The sequence below is a fragment of the Pseudophryne corroboree genome, unplaced genomic scaffold (assembly GCF_028390025.1).
Source record: "Pseudophryne corroboree isolate aPseCor3 unplaced genomic scaffold, aPseCor3.hap2 scaffold_99, whole genome shotgun sequence".
Taxonomy (NCBI): Eukaryota; Metazoa; Chordata; class Amphibia; order Anura; family Myobatrachidae; genus Pseudophryne; species Pseudophryne corroboree.
In genome coordinates this window covers 126,384-141,686 of record NW_026970570.1, presented here as the reverse complement: position 1 = coordinate 141,686, position 15,303 = coordinate 126,384, and the positions used below count along the sequence as shown (strand labels likewise).

The 15,303-nt window shown below is 44.0% G+C and overlaps 1 non-coding gene and 1 pseudogene across 1 annotated transcript; one reads left to right on the top strand and one right to left on the bottom strand.

Moving 5' to 3' along the window:
* Positions 1-564: 564 nt before the first annotated feature.
* LOC135049469 (U1 spliceosomal RNA) lies at positions 565-727 on the top strand. The gene has a single exon (XR_010241222.1). It is a non-coding gene; the product is annotated as a U1 spliceosomal RNA (small nuclear RNA).
* Positions 728-3,978: 3,251 nt separating this feature from the next.
* LOC135049630 (U1 spliceosomal RNA) lies at positions 3,979-4,157 on the bottom strand (annotated as a pseudogene).
* Between the last annotated feature and the right edge of the window lie 11,146 nt (positions 4,158-15,303).

Sequence of the window (15,303 nt, the reverse complement as noted above, 5' to 3'; positions counted from 1 at the left end):
ATTGGTACTTTCCCATGATGAGTGAGTGCTTCAGGATCTCTTGCACTTACATGTGCAGCAGAGTACTGCAATGGAAGCATGCTGGGCCCATAACCCAGAGGTAGAAAGATTGAAACTATCCTCTGCTATATGCATTTTTTTTGTTAATTAAAGTAATCCAAAACTGGGATTGATATTTTTGCTCTTTTATTTTTACTTAAAGTACAATAACTTTTACCATTTTAATTTGTTTTAATAGTATATTGACAGTATTGTTTTCTTTCAAAAATTCACTTAATTTTCTTTTCTGTGTGCTAATTAGATATCACCTTGTTTTCACATTAAATAGACTTCCACATGAGAACGCAGCAAGGATGCAGTGGCGTTAATGTTTCCTGGTGGTAGTGGGGTACTGTGTTTGTGCTTTCCTCTGGTCAGCTCTGGTAAAAGTCAGATTTCTTTGTCTCAGATCTTCCTCTAGCCTTGTTCTTCTTTCGAGAGTTCCCTTGTGCTGCCTCAGTTGGATCTCCTTCACTTGACAGGGGGGTACCCGAGCAGCGACCCTCCCCAGCACTAGCCCAACTCCTACTTACCTGCCAGGTGAGATACTATGATCAGGAAGGTGCTTCTCCCAGGGAAAGGCTCACCCATTGCACTCTGGGTGTGCTGCTCCTGCGATTTCCCCAAATGTGGGAAACTTGACTGCATAATTTGTGTTTCCCCTGGTCGGCTCTCGTATAATTCAGATCTCTTTGTCTCGGGTCTCTCTCCAGCCTAGTTTGCTGTCTGTTTCCACTTCTCTTTTCTTAAACCGCTCCCTTCTATGCCCTTGTGCACCTTAATTAAATCTAACTCTGATTACGTCAGAGAAGGCCAGGTACCCTACACCATAAGAGGGGGTTTGAAATTTTGACTTGTCTACTTAAAGATCACCAAAATCTGATCACAAGGTCAATTACATCACTGGGTGGGAACCTTTTGGTTAATAGCCCATGTAAGTGCAAGAGATCCTGAAGCACTCACTCATCATGGGAATGTACCAATGTGTTTCTTACAAAAATTCTCCAGATTATTGACTTTTTAAAGTTTTTCTAGGAAACGTTCTAGATGAATGCTTATTAGCCTTTGTCAGTATGTACTTTTGCAAAGTGTCGCTGTGGCGCAATCAGTTAGTGTGTATGGCTATTAACCTAAAGGTTGGTGATTCAATCCCACCCAGGGACGTAATAGACCTTGTTATCAGATTTTGGTGATCTTTAAGTAGACAAGTCAAAATTTCAAACCCCCTCTTATGGTGTAGGGTACCCGGCCTTCTCTGATGTAATCAGAATTAGATTTGATTAAGTGATTTTATAAAAAACAGCTAGGAAGCACAATTTAGCAGTGGGTTGCAGAGAAAAAAAATTATGCTGGCAGAAAAGTCCAATTGAGTGATTAAACAGCTCTTCATTTTCTGATTTTATGTTTATGCTAACAAATTTGCTCTCTGAAAAGTGTCCACAAAGCCAAGTCTCTGATTAACACCTTTGTAGGAATGGTTTTTCACCTATTACTGAATTAAACTTGCTTCATTGGAAAGGCAGCAAGATGCATCCTCATTTCAATGTCTACTGAAATAATACAGGTTGACACCAGGAAACATAAACGTCACTGCATCCTTGCTGCTTCCTCATGGGGAAGTCTGTTTAATGTGAAAACAAGGTGATATCTAATCAGCACACAGGTAAGGAATTAAGAAAATCTTTCTTTATGGGTGAAGATGTTTCTCACAAAATTGTTGCACCAAGGCATCATTGAAATTCAAGCTGGAAAGATGATTTTAATATATCACTTGTACATTTTGTACTGCTCTTCTGGTGACAATGTAGATTGTTTTTGTCAATTACCATTTTAATAATCGGGTAAAGAAAATTAATTGGATTTTTGAAAGAAAACAATACTGTCAATATACTATTAAAACAAATTAAAATGGTAAAAGTTATTGTACTTTAAGTAAAAATAAAAGAGCAAAAATATCAATCCCAGTTTTGGATTACTTTAATTAATAAAAACAATGCATATAGCAGAGGATAGTTTCAATCTGCCTACCTCTGGGTTATGGACCCAGCATGCTTCCATTACAGTACTCTGCTGCACATGTAAGTGCAAGAGATCCTGAAGCACTCACTCATCATAGGAAAGTACCAATGTGTTTCTTCATTGGTTGATGGAAGAAACATCTTACAAAAACTCTCCACATTATTGACTTTTTAAAATGTTTCTAGGAAACGTTCTAGATGAATGCTTATTAGCCTTTGTCAGTATGTACTTTTGAAAAGTGTCGCTGTGGCGCAATCAGTTAGTGTATAAGGCTATTTACCAAAAGGTTGGTGGTTCAATCCCACCCAGGGACGTAATTGACCTTGTTATCAGATTTCGGTGATCTTTAAGTAGACAAGTCAAAATTTCAAACCCCCTCTTATGGTGTAGGGTACCTGGCCTTCTCTGATGTAATCAGAGTTAGATTTGATTAAGTGATTTTATAAAAAAAACAGCTAGGAAGCACAATTTAGCAGTGGGTTGCAGAGAAAAAGAAAAATGCTGGCAGAAAAATCCAATTGAGTGATTAAACAGCTCTTCATTTTCTGGCTTTATTTTTATGCTAACAAATTTGTTCTCTGAAAAGTGTCCACAAAGCCAAGTCTCTGATTAACACCTTTGTAGGGATGGTTTTTAACCTATTACTAAATTAAACTTGCTTCATTGGAAAGGCAGCAAGATGCATCCTCATTTCAATGTCTACTGAAATAATACAGGTTGACACCAGGAAACATTAACGCCACTGCATCCTTGCTGCTTTCTCATGTGAAAGTCTGTTTAATGTGAAAACAAGGTGATATCTAATTAGCACACAGGTAGGGAATTAAGAAAATCTTTATTTAAGGGTGAAGATGTTTCTCACAAAATCGTTACCTCAATGCATCATTGAAATTCAAGCTGAAAAGATGATTTTAATATATCACTTGTACATTTTGTATTGCTCTTCTGGTGACAATGTAGTTTGTTTTTGTCAATTACCATTTTAATAATAGGGTAAAGAAAATTAAGTGGATTTTTGAAAGAAAACAATACTGTCAATATACTATTAAAACAAATTAAACAGTAAAAGTTATTGTACTTTAAGTAAAAATAAAAGAGCCAAAATATCAATCCCAGTTTTGGATTACTTTAATTAACAAAAAAAATGCATATAGCAGAGGACAGTTGCAATCTGCCTACCTCTGGGTTATAGGCCCAGCATGCTTCCATTGTAGTCCTTTGCTGCACATGTAAGTGCAAGAGATCCTGAAGCACTCACTCATCATGGGAAAGTACCAATGTGTTTCTTCATTGGTTGATGGAAGGAACATCTTACAAAAACTCTCCAGATTATTGACTTTTTAAAGTTTTTCTAGGAAACGTTCTAGATGAATGCTTATTAACCTTTGTCAGTATGTACTTTTGCAAAGTGTCTCTGAGGCGCAAACAGTTAGCGTGTTCAGTTGTTAACCAAAAGGTTGGTGGTTCAATCCCACCTAGGGACGTAATTGACCTCGTTATCAGATTTTGGTGATCTTTAAGTAGACAAGTAAAAATTTCAAACCACCTCTTATGGTGTAGGGTACCTGGCCTTCTCTGATGTAATCAGAGTTAGATTTGATTAAGTGATTTTATAAAAAAAACAGCCACGAAGCACAATTTAGCAGTGGGTTGCAGAGAAAAAGAAATATGCTGGCAGAAAAATCCAATTGAGTGATTAAACAGCTCTTCATTTTCTGGCTTTATTTTTATGCTAACAAATTTGTGCTCTGAAAAGTGTCCACAAAGCCAAGTATCTGATTAACACCTTTGTAGGGATGGTTTTTCACCTATTATTAAATTAAACTTGCTTCATTGGAAAGGCAGCAAGTGATGTCATCCAAGCAGTGGGTCAAAGTTGGCTTCAAACCTCGTCTGCTTATGAAAAGAGAAAAGGGGTATGCAGGGCATGGCGGCCTTTTGCGGTGCTTGGATGACCCCTAGTTCGCATTAAATAATGCAGTTGAGTTTCCCACATTTGGGGAAATCACAGGGGTCAGCATACCCAGAATGCAATGAATGAACCGCACCCTGGGAGAACAGTCTTCATGACCATGGTATCTCCTATGCAAAATAAGTATGATTTGGGATAGGGCTGGGGAGGGCCGCTGCTCAGGCACATCTCTGTCAAGTAAAGGAGATTCAACTGAGGCAGCACAAGGGAACTCTCATCTGGGGACAACAACTGCAGGGAGAACACATATTTTCAGATGAACATGGGAGGGCAGAAGGCTGCCTAATACTGAAGCACCCCCAAACAACAAACCAAATGCAACAACTAGTGCAAGCATTCCTGGGGGAAGGCCTGCAGCAGATGGATTTGCATATGGCGATGTCATCCAAGCAGTGGGTCAAAGTTGGCTTCAACCCTCGTCTGCATATGAAAAGAGAAAAGGGGCGTGCAGGGCATGGCGGACTTTTGCGGCACTTGGATGACCCCTAGTTTGCATTAAACACCTCCACCCTCCGTCGGTGTGGGGCTCATGTTGGCTATGCCCCAGCCCCTGAAGCATTCAAGCTGATTTCTTGCAGCAGCTGGGCACTGTAACAGCTCCAGAGCTGCTCTGTAAGGCAAGTAAAAGGGTGTGGGCCCTGCAGCACTACCTGTAGTTCGCATTGTGCGAGACCCCTAGTTCGCATTAAACACCCCCACCCTCCTTCGGTGTGGGGCTCATGTTGGCCATGCCCCAGCCCCTGAAGCATTCACGCTGATTTCTTGCAGCAGCTGGGCACTGTAACAGCTCAAGAGCTGCTCTGTAAGGCAAGTAAAAGGGTGTGGGCCCTGCAGCACTACCTGTAGTTTGCATTGTGCATTGGAAGGCACAAAGTAAGCAGACGGGAGGAGAAGTCAGGATAGTGCACAAGGGTATAGACGGGAGGGGCTCAAGAAAAAAGAAGTGGAAACAGACAGCAAACTAGGCTTCCAATGCACAATGCAAACTACAGGTAGTGCTGCAGGGCCCACACCCTTTTACTTGCCTTACAGAGCAGCTCTGGAGCTGTTTAATCACTCAATTGGATTTTTCTGCCAGCATAATTTTTCTCTTACGTCCTAGAGGATGCTGGGGACTCCGTAAGGACCATGGGGGATAGACGGGCTCCGCAGGAGACATGGGCACTTAAAGAAAGACTTTAGATCTGGGTGTGCACTGGCTCCTCCCTCTATGCCCCTCCTCCAGACCTCAGTTTACTACTGTGCCCAGAGGAGACTGGGTGCTTTTCAGGGAGCTCTCCTGAGTTTCCTGACAGAAAGTATATTTGTTAGATTTTTTTATTTTCAGGGAGCCTGCTGGCAACAGACTCCCTGCATCGAGGGGCGGAGGGGAGAGATGCACACCTACTTCTGTGAGTTGATAGGCTCTGCTTCTTAGGCTACTGTACAGCATTAGCTCCAGAGGGATCGGTACGCAGGTCTCACCCTCGCCGTCCGTCCCAGAGCCGCGCCGCCGTCCCCCTCGCAGAGCCGGAAGATAGAAGCCGGGTGAGTATGAGAAGAAAAGAAGACTTCAGAGGCGGCGGAAGACTTCATGATCTTCACTGAGGTAACGCACAGCAGTAAAGCTGTGCTCCATTGCTCCCATACACCTCACACACGGCAGTCAGTGTAAGGGTGAAGGGCTCAGGGGGGACGCCCTGGGCAGCAATATAGACCTCTCTTTGGCAAAATAAATATATATGCAGCTAGGCACTGTATATATATATATAAGAGCCCCCGCCATTTTTTTACTATATTTGAGCGGGACAGAAGCCCGTCGCTGAGGGGGTGGGGCTTCTCCCTCAGCACTCACCAGCACCATTTTCTCCACAGCACCGCTGAGGGGAAGCTCCACGGACTCTCCCCTGCTTATACCACGGTAGAAAGAGGGTCTTAAAGAAGAGGGGGGCACATAATTAGGCGCATATATATATGGAAATACAGCGCTACTGGGTAAACATAAAATTATTGTGTTTTTTTCCTGGGTCATATAGCGCTGGGGTGTGTGCTGGCATACTCTCTCTCTCTGTCTCTCCAAAGGGCCTTGTTGGGGAACTGTCCTCAGATAAGAGGATTCCCTGAGTGTATGGTGTGTCGGTACACGTGTGTCGACATGTCTGAGGTAGAAGGCTCTCCTAGAGAGGAGCAGGAGCAAATTAATGTGGTGTCTCCATCGACAACGCCGACACCTGACTGAATGGATATGTGAAATGTTTTAAGTGCTAATGTAAACTTATTACACAAGAGATTAGACAAAGCTGAAGCTAGGGAACAGTCAGGGAGTCAACCCATGCCTGTCCCTATGTCGCAGGGACCTTCGGGGTCTCAAAAGCGCCCACTATCCCAAATAGTTGACACAGATACCGACACGGATTCTGACTCCAGTGTCGACTACGATGATGCAAAGTTACAGCCAAAATTGGCTAAATGTATTCGATATATGATTATTGCAATAAAAGATGTTTTGCACATCACAGAGTCCCCTGTCCCTGACACGAGGGTACACATCTATAAGGGAAAGAAACCTGAGATAACCTTTCCCCCCTCACATGAGTTGAACGAATTATGTGAAAAAGCTTGGGAATCTCCAGACAAAAAGCTGCAGATTCCCAAAAGGATTCTTATGGCGTATCCTTTCCCGCCAATGGACAGGATACGGTGGGAATCCTCCCCTAGGGTGGATAAAGCATTGACACGCTTATTCAAAAAGGTAGCGCTGCCATCCCAGGATACGGCTACCATCAGGGACCATGCTGACCGCAAGCAGGAGGTTACCCTAAAGTCCATTTACACACATTCTGGTACCTTACTCAGACCGGCAATTGCGTCGGCCGGGGTTGTAGCGCGGTGGCAGCATGGACAGATACCTTATCAGCAGAGATTGAGACCCTAGATAAGGATGCTATGTTATTGACCATAGGGCATATAAAAGATGCTGTCCTATATATAAGAGATGCTCAAAGTGACATTAGTCTACTGGGTTCTAGAATAAACGCTATGTCAATTTCTGCTAGACGAGTCCTATGGACCCGGCAATGGACAGGTGATGCCGACTCAAAAAGGTATATGGAGGTTTTACCTTACAGGGGTGAGGAATTGTTTGGGGAAGGTCTCTCGGACCTAGTCTCCACAGCTACAGCTGGTAAATCAAATTTTTTGCCTTATATTCCCTCACAGCCTAAGAAAGCACCACATTATCAAATGCAGTCCTTTCGATCACAGAGAAACAAGAAAGTACGAGGTGTGTCCTTTCTTGCCAGAGGTAAGGGCAGAGGGAAGAAGCTGCACAACACAGCTAGTTCCCAGGAACAGAAGTCCTCCCCGGCCTCTACAAAATCCACCGCATGACGCTGGGGCTCCGCTAAAGGAGTCCGCCCAGTTGGGGGCACGTCTTCGAGTTTTCAGCCACATCTGGGTTCATTCGCAGGTGGATCCCTAGGCAATAGAAATTGTTTCTCAGGGTTACAAGCTGAAATTCGAAGAGGTGCCTCCTCGCCGGTTTTTCAAATCGGCCCTACCATCTTCTCCCCAGGAAAGGGAGATAGTGTTAAATGCAATTCACAAATTGTATCTTCAACAGGTGGTGGTCAAGGTTCCCCTGCTTCAACAAGGAAATGGAAATTATTCGACCCTGTTTGTAGTCCCAAAACCGGACGGTTTGGTCAGACCCATATTAAATTTAAAATCCCTGAACCTATACTTGAAAAGGTTCAAGTTCAAGATGGAATCGCTAAGAGCGGTCATCGCCAGCCTAGAAGGGGGGGATTTTATGATATCTCTGGACATAAAGGATGCATACCTTCATGTACTCATTTATCCACCTCATCAGGCGTACCTAAGATTTGCGGTACAGTATTGTCATTACCAATTTCAGACGTTGCCGTTTGGTCTCTCCAGAATTTTCTCCGAGAATTTTCACCAAGGTAATGACGGAAATTATGGTGCTCCTGCGAAAGCAAGGTGTCACAATTATCCCGTACTTGAACGATCTCCTCATAAAAGCAAGATCAAGAGAGCAGTTGCTGAACAGCGTATAACTTTCACTGAAGGTGTTACAGCAACACGGCTGGATTCTCAATATCCCGAAGTCGCAGTTGGTTCCTACGACTCGTCTGACTTTGCTTGGGCATTATTCTGGATACGGACCAGAAAAGGGTTTATCTTCCGATAGAAAAGGCCCAGGAACTCATGACTCTGGTCAGGAACCTATTGAAACCAAAACAGGTGTCAGTGCATCACTGCACTCGAGTCCTGGGAATGATGGTGGCATCATACGAGGCCATTCCCTTCGGCAGGTTCCATGCGAGGATCTTGCAATGGGACCTACTGGACAAGTGGTCCGGGTCACATCTACAGATTCATCAGTTGATCACCCTGTCCCCCAGGGCCAGGGTATCTCTCCTGTGGTGGCTGCAGAGTGCTCACCTTCTAGAGGGCCGCAGGTTCGGCATTCAGGACTGGATCCTGGTGACCACGAACGCGAGCCTCCGAGGTTGGGGAGCAGCCACACAGGGAAGAAATTTCCAAGGTCTTTGGTCAAGTCAGGAGACTTGTCTTCACATCAACATCCTGGAGCTAAGGGCCATATACAACGCCCTATGTCAAGCGGAGACCTTACTTCGCGACCAACCAGTTCTGATCCAGTCAGACAACGTCACCGCACTAGTTCATGTAAACCGCCAAGGCGGCACAAGGAGCAGAGTGGCTATGGCGGAAGCCACCAGAATTCTTCGCTGGGCGGAGAATCATGTAAGCTGTCAAAGTCAGAAAAATATCACGATGCACACTGCCATATTTGCACCTCATATGTGTCCCTGCTGCGCATGCGTGCGCTCTCCCGTGCGTGCGCATACTCGCTGTTGCGGGCACCCGCAGGCGCACGGTATGCGCATTTACGGTAGAGATTGTGTGCGTCTAGCGGGCGACTCTTTCGTTACATATTTTCACCATATAATGCATTTTGTAAATTATGGTCCCTTTGATAGATTCTGAAAGTTTAGTTAATGTAGTATGTTCCTGGACAGAGAGATCCCTCATTGTTTGATACGAAGGGTCAGACAGGAGTAATACAGTGGTGTTTAGTATCCATCGGAAGAGTATTTAATTAGCAATATTCCGGTGTTGGTTTGAAGCGGATCAATCGCTCGTGCGAATAGTTATGGACATAAGAAGTTTATGAACATTTACTGTATTTGCACTTACTTATCCATGCGGCGGGAAACCCAGTTTCCCTCCCACCTGAGCTGTTGGAAATAGTCACAGCCCACCTGTATGAATCAACCTATGACCTTTTGTTATAATGCGAAGACGAATTCCTGTGTCCAATGAACAATGAGATTGTAGGGACCATTGAATTGTATTGTGTGTGGGGCATAAATAGACAGGCCGATCACATCCAGCACTCACTCTTCATCGGTTATCATTGCTGAAAATCGGGAGCTGGATGTCCAGAGGCGCATGCGATCGTTTCCTTTGTGCGTAAGTTTTCTCCGTAATCATATTGTCTTTTCTTGTTATTATGGGCCATATCTTTCTCTCTCTCTCTTCTCTTTCTCTCATTTTCTCTTAAACGTACTTGTATTGTATTTACTGTGTAGTTACCTGGTTAGTTAGTCTATGTTATATTGTAGTGTATGACTTGTATTGTATTAATTCTTTTGCAAGTATAACATTCATAATATATATATTAGGCGTTGGACCCTAAGCACGGTATTTGTGTATTTCTTATAGTGTTAAGTATTCTCAGAGCGTCGGTGACGCTCGAACAGCTTTTGAGTTAATAAGGTTATACAGTGTTGCATTTACACCCTATCTCTACACTAAGGTTTTACAGCAAATTACATTGTTTGTGGTTTAGACATAAAGGTTTAACATTGTGAGCGTCGGCGCCGCTCGTGATCTCCTCGTGGTCTCGAGCGTCCGCTACGCTGATAGCGTAGCATTACGGTAGTCGCTCACCTATAAGTGTGCCCGATACCAACAGCGTATTCTCGTGAGCGTCTGTATCGCTTGAGCAGCCCGCTCCCGATACAGCGTCCGTTACGCTATAGCGAACCATTACGTTAGTCAGCAGCCAATAGCGTGCCTGCCTGTGATCTCTTGGCCGTGAGCGAACGTGACGCTTGAGCGTCTCGACCACGGCTAAGCGATTGTTACGCAACGAGCGTACCCTTACGGTACTCCATACGCAAATAGCGTACAGTGTTCTTAGACCTCACAAAGGGTTTTAAATAAGATAAATATTTAGCTTTATCAATTGGCGGCTCGTCCTGTCCTTCACATATCTCTGCTAGGTAATTTCAGCAGACATTATCCATCAGCAAAGGGCGGGAGATCATATTCTTCGCAGTGCTGACGGGATAAGCGTCTGTTTCGCTTAGTAAAGGGTGCTGAAGGAATCCGGGAACCGGAGGTAAGAACAACACACTAGTGTCTTTTAAAACTGTTTATTTCTATCTTGCGTACGCACACACGCATATCTGCATTTCTTTTTCATTCGTGTATTTTCATATATCACTCTCCTGTTTGCCATTTTATAATTGATAAAACGTGCTAAGAGAGATTTGTCGCTATTTCATAGTTAAAGTGTAAAAGTAATGCGTTAAGGGATAAAGTGTAAAGCACACACGCAGCTCTACCTAAAGGTAAAAGGAGAGATTGGTGTGTTGCACGGTAGACGACTGAGGATCATCTACATTGATAAAACGTGTTAGTTGTGTTACGGTGGACATTGGTTTTGTATACACGTGTCTCTAACAAAAGGCTGAGACTCGCGTACGCAAAGGCCGACGCACGCAGCGTAAATTATGCAACGGAGCGTCTGGGTACGCCCACGTAACTCAAATCACACGATAGTGTTGATTTTTAAATAGCACAATAAGCGATAAATAGCGCAATAAGCGATAAATATCGCAACAGGCGATAAATAGCGCAACAAGCGATAAATAGCGCAACAGGCGATAAATAGCGCAAATCTATTTTAAATCCGAAATTTAAATTAACAGATCCTTCTCCAAATTTACAACACATCTGGTCTAAAGAAAAATTTCTGCGCAGAAATAGAAATAGAAACAAAAGTGTGTATGTGGTGAGTGAGTGTTTGTTTTTACAATTTTGGGGATTGAACCACAGAAATCATCGAGTTCTCGTGAAGTACATACGTGTAAGTGACATACGTGGTGGCTAGGGAGGCATCTCTGGTTAAACATAAAATTTGAGCATTAGAGTGTAGCAGACCAGGAGGTCATACTGTAACAGACCAGGAGGTCAGACCAGGAGGTCGCATAACAGACCAGGAGGTCCAAGTACAGCAGACAAGGAAGTCCGCTATAGAGACAAGGCACAACACCAAGAAGGGTTGGTGCGACACCCATATAGGCCATAAAAAGCTCAGGCTGAAGGAATTCGCAGCTGCTGAATGTCGATTCCACTGGTCGCTCCGTACATAAGATTAGTTGCTTATGTGCTGAACGATTGTACCGCACGTAATTGTGTGCATTAAGTTAGTCTGACCAGTACCATTTGTGTACAAACCCGGTCATAAAACTATTTGTACATTCTGACGTTATTTGTGTAATTTTTTATTTTCTGAAGGGAAGTTCGCTGGTCACTCAGGAATTGTCCAACAACCAATAGTTACTGGAAAGAGTAAGTGTTCTTCGGATATCTCTCGCATGTTCCAGTAAATAGAGGTTCATAGGGGCCCTGGGTCGAGTACGCCAGCGCTATATCAGTGTGTGGGCGTATTGGTCGGCGTGGGCGAGTGAGTGAGGTGCTCGGTAAACTTCACCGTCAACCTATCTTTTAATATTTTGGTTTTTTGTAAGGGTTCGCTGAAGACCCTGAGATAAAGGTCAGAGGTAGAGCAAGCAACACCTGCAAATTATGGGGGCCAGTTGTTCAGGAAGGGGGCGATCAACCTCGGTTCGGGTTGATTCAGTAAACCGACCAGTCGGGTCGGCAAGGTATGTAATGTGTGAAAAATATGGTTTACATACAGAAATTTTATGTGATGAATGGGAGAGAATGACAGTACATGACGGGGAGAAATTCCCAAGAGTAGGTAGCTTCAGCCCAGAAGTGTTAATGAATTTAAGGAGGAGGATATGTCTCATTAAATCAACAAAGAGACGAATCCAACATTATGATTATTTGCAGCTATGGCAACAGGAGGGTGAAATACAGAGAGGATTGGCTCTGGCGGCGGGATCTGGCCCTATCAGGAAACTGATAGCCACGGCCCCGCCGCCACCATACATATCAGGAGAGAAATTGGTTGCGGAGAATGACGCATCAGGGGGTAACAAACAGGCACTTAGCAACTGTATAAATGTTAAGGATAATGTTAATAAGTTAACCAATGCAAGCATTAACCCGTGCAAGTTGTACCCTGTTTTGAACTTTCCCCAGGAGTGTGATCAAGAGGACGAATCGGCAACAATATCGGCGCTCTCTCTAGCAGCCACTATATCAGAAACGACAGTAGGCACGGCCCAACCCATAAGATTAGTAACAAAGCCCCCTAGCGGAGGGACAGGTGAGGTCGTATCAACGGGTAAGTACGGCACCTTACACTATGCTGAAACCATTTCACCACAGGCTGTAGAATCTACACAGAATGATGTTAGTAGACTTAATCCTGTTAGGGTAATAGCTGTTCCAAATGGGAAAACTGACACATCAGGAGTCACTCCTATCAGGAACATTGCCATGTATATCCCATTTTCCAGAATGGAATTAAGGACCATAGTGTCTGAATTCCCTGACCCCAGAAAATACTTAGTTGCTAGCCAAAAATACATCAGAGACCTAGGAAACACTTTAGAGCCCAATAACAAAGACTGGCAGATATTGCTGAGGGCATGTTTACCCTCCAATGTCGACTCAGCTCAATTTTTAGCTGACTGTGGATTGGATCTGGATGTACCTCTTACAGATGTGTACAACAAAGATAACGTAAAAAGAATAAATTTACAGTTAAAGGAGTATTTCCCAGCTGTAGCCAAATGGAATAGAATTTTTTCCATTAAACAAAAAGAGACAGAAACAGCTGCTGATTATTTTCACCGGGCATTATTAGAAATGGCAAAGTACACTGGCATGGAGGACATTAGGACCAATGCAAACCATCAAGAAGTAGCAGTATCTGTGCTAATGGATGGTTTAAAAGAAGCATTAAAGACAAGGGTACAGACCACGCAACCATGTTGGCGAGGTCTGTCAGTGGCTACTTTGAGAGAGGCTGCTATTGATCACGACCGGAATATCACCAGACACAGGGAGTCGCAAGGTGATAAGTTAATGTCAGTAAGTATACAGGCCCTGACCACAAAACAGCCTGTGTTTATATCACCAAACCCTGTGGGTAAGTCAAATGTGGTAACATGTTATTTTTGTCATAAACAGGGACACATAGCACGAGACTGTAGAGCGAAAAATTCGCAAAGATCTTACCAACCCCCTAGACAACGACACGACACACGACATTGGGAGCAAGGTCCGCAGAGACGGAGTTATGAGCCACATGCAGGAGAAACAAAAAGATACCCCCCGAACAGAGACTGGCAAACTCCTGGCAGTTCCCATTTAACCCCTTCACAAGTAGTTGCTGCCAGCGGGATTCAGGGAGGTCACCATACCCAATAGGGGTGTAGCCATACCTGTAATCTGCAGCCAGTAAAATTGATTGCAAGCCTTGGGAGTGAACCTGAAATTGCAATCAATGTAGCTGGTAAATCATTAAACTTTCTTGTAGACACAGGGGCGGCCAAATCAGTGATAAATTCGACAGTGGGCATGAGAACCACTGGTAAGACAATTCCAGCCATAGGGGTAACGGGAGTAGTCCAGCACTACCCTGTTAGCAAACCAGCCGAGATTACAGTAGGGCCTTTACATACCAAGCATTCCTTTTTGCTGGCTGCATCGGCACCGACTAATCTCCTGGGAAGAGACTTATTGTGTAAAATGGGGTGCGTCATTTATTGTACTCCTGAAGGTGTATTCTTGGACATACCTGAGAATCACGCTCAGGAAGTGCGAGACATGTTAGACTCCCCATCAAAATTAATGTCACATACCATTATGACAAATAGGACTCCATCCAAAGTAGAAGAAATGACATCCCAGATACCAGAGTCACTTTGGACTAAAGATGGACAGGACACTGGATTAATGGCAAACGTAGCTCCAGTAGTTGTACAAGTAAAAGATGGTAGGATAGCTCCAAAAATCCCACAGTACCCTCTGAAGCCAGAGGTGGAGTTAGGAGTGTATCCCGTAATAGAGCGCTTGCTACAACAGGGTATTCTGGTAAGAACGTCCAGCACTGCCAATAGTCCCATCTTCCCTGTGAAAAAGAGTGGGGGGAGGGGTTACCGGCTAGTGCAGGATCTAAGGGGGATCAACAAAATAGTTGAGAGTCAGTTCCCCGTAGTGCCAAATCCAGCTGTCATCCTTATGCAAATCCCTCCCACTGCGAAATTTTTCACTGTTATTGACCTCTGCTCCGCTTTCTTTTCGGTACCTCTGCACCCTGACAGCCAATATTTGTTTGCATTCACATACAGAGGAGTCCAATACACATGGACTCGATTACCACAAGGTTTCATAGACAGTCCAAGTATATTTTCCCAGGCTTTGCATGATTGTTTACAGTCTTTCCAACCAGAGAGTGGATCAGTATTAATACAGTACGTGGATGATCTACTACTGTGTTCTGATTCATTGGAAGCATCCCTGAAGGATACGAAACAGCTCCTGTTTCATCTTTCAGACACAGGACACAAGGTTTCCAAAGACAAGTTGCAATTATGCCAAACTAAGGTAAAATATTTGGGACACTGTCTAACACAAGGACTGAGACACCTGACCACTGATAGAATTCAAGCAATTAGAGACATGACTCTGCCAAAAACCCAGCAACAGATCAGAACATTTTTAGGAATGTGTGGGTATTGCCGTAACTGGATCCCAGGGTTTTCCATTCTAGCGTTACCTCTGCAGGAGATGGTCTCCTCAAACAAACCTGATCGGATTTCGCATACAGACGAGTCCGAGATGGCATTTGAGAGACTTAAACAGTGCCTAACGCAGGCACCAGCATTAGGTATGCCAGACTATGGGAAACCCTTTGAGCTGTACGGAACAGAAAGTGCTGGTTGCGCGGCAGGCGTCTTAACCCAAAAGCACGGTGATGCCAGCAGGCCAGTAGCATACTACAGCGCTCAGCTAGACACGGTAGCGCGATCCCT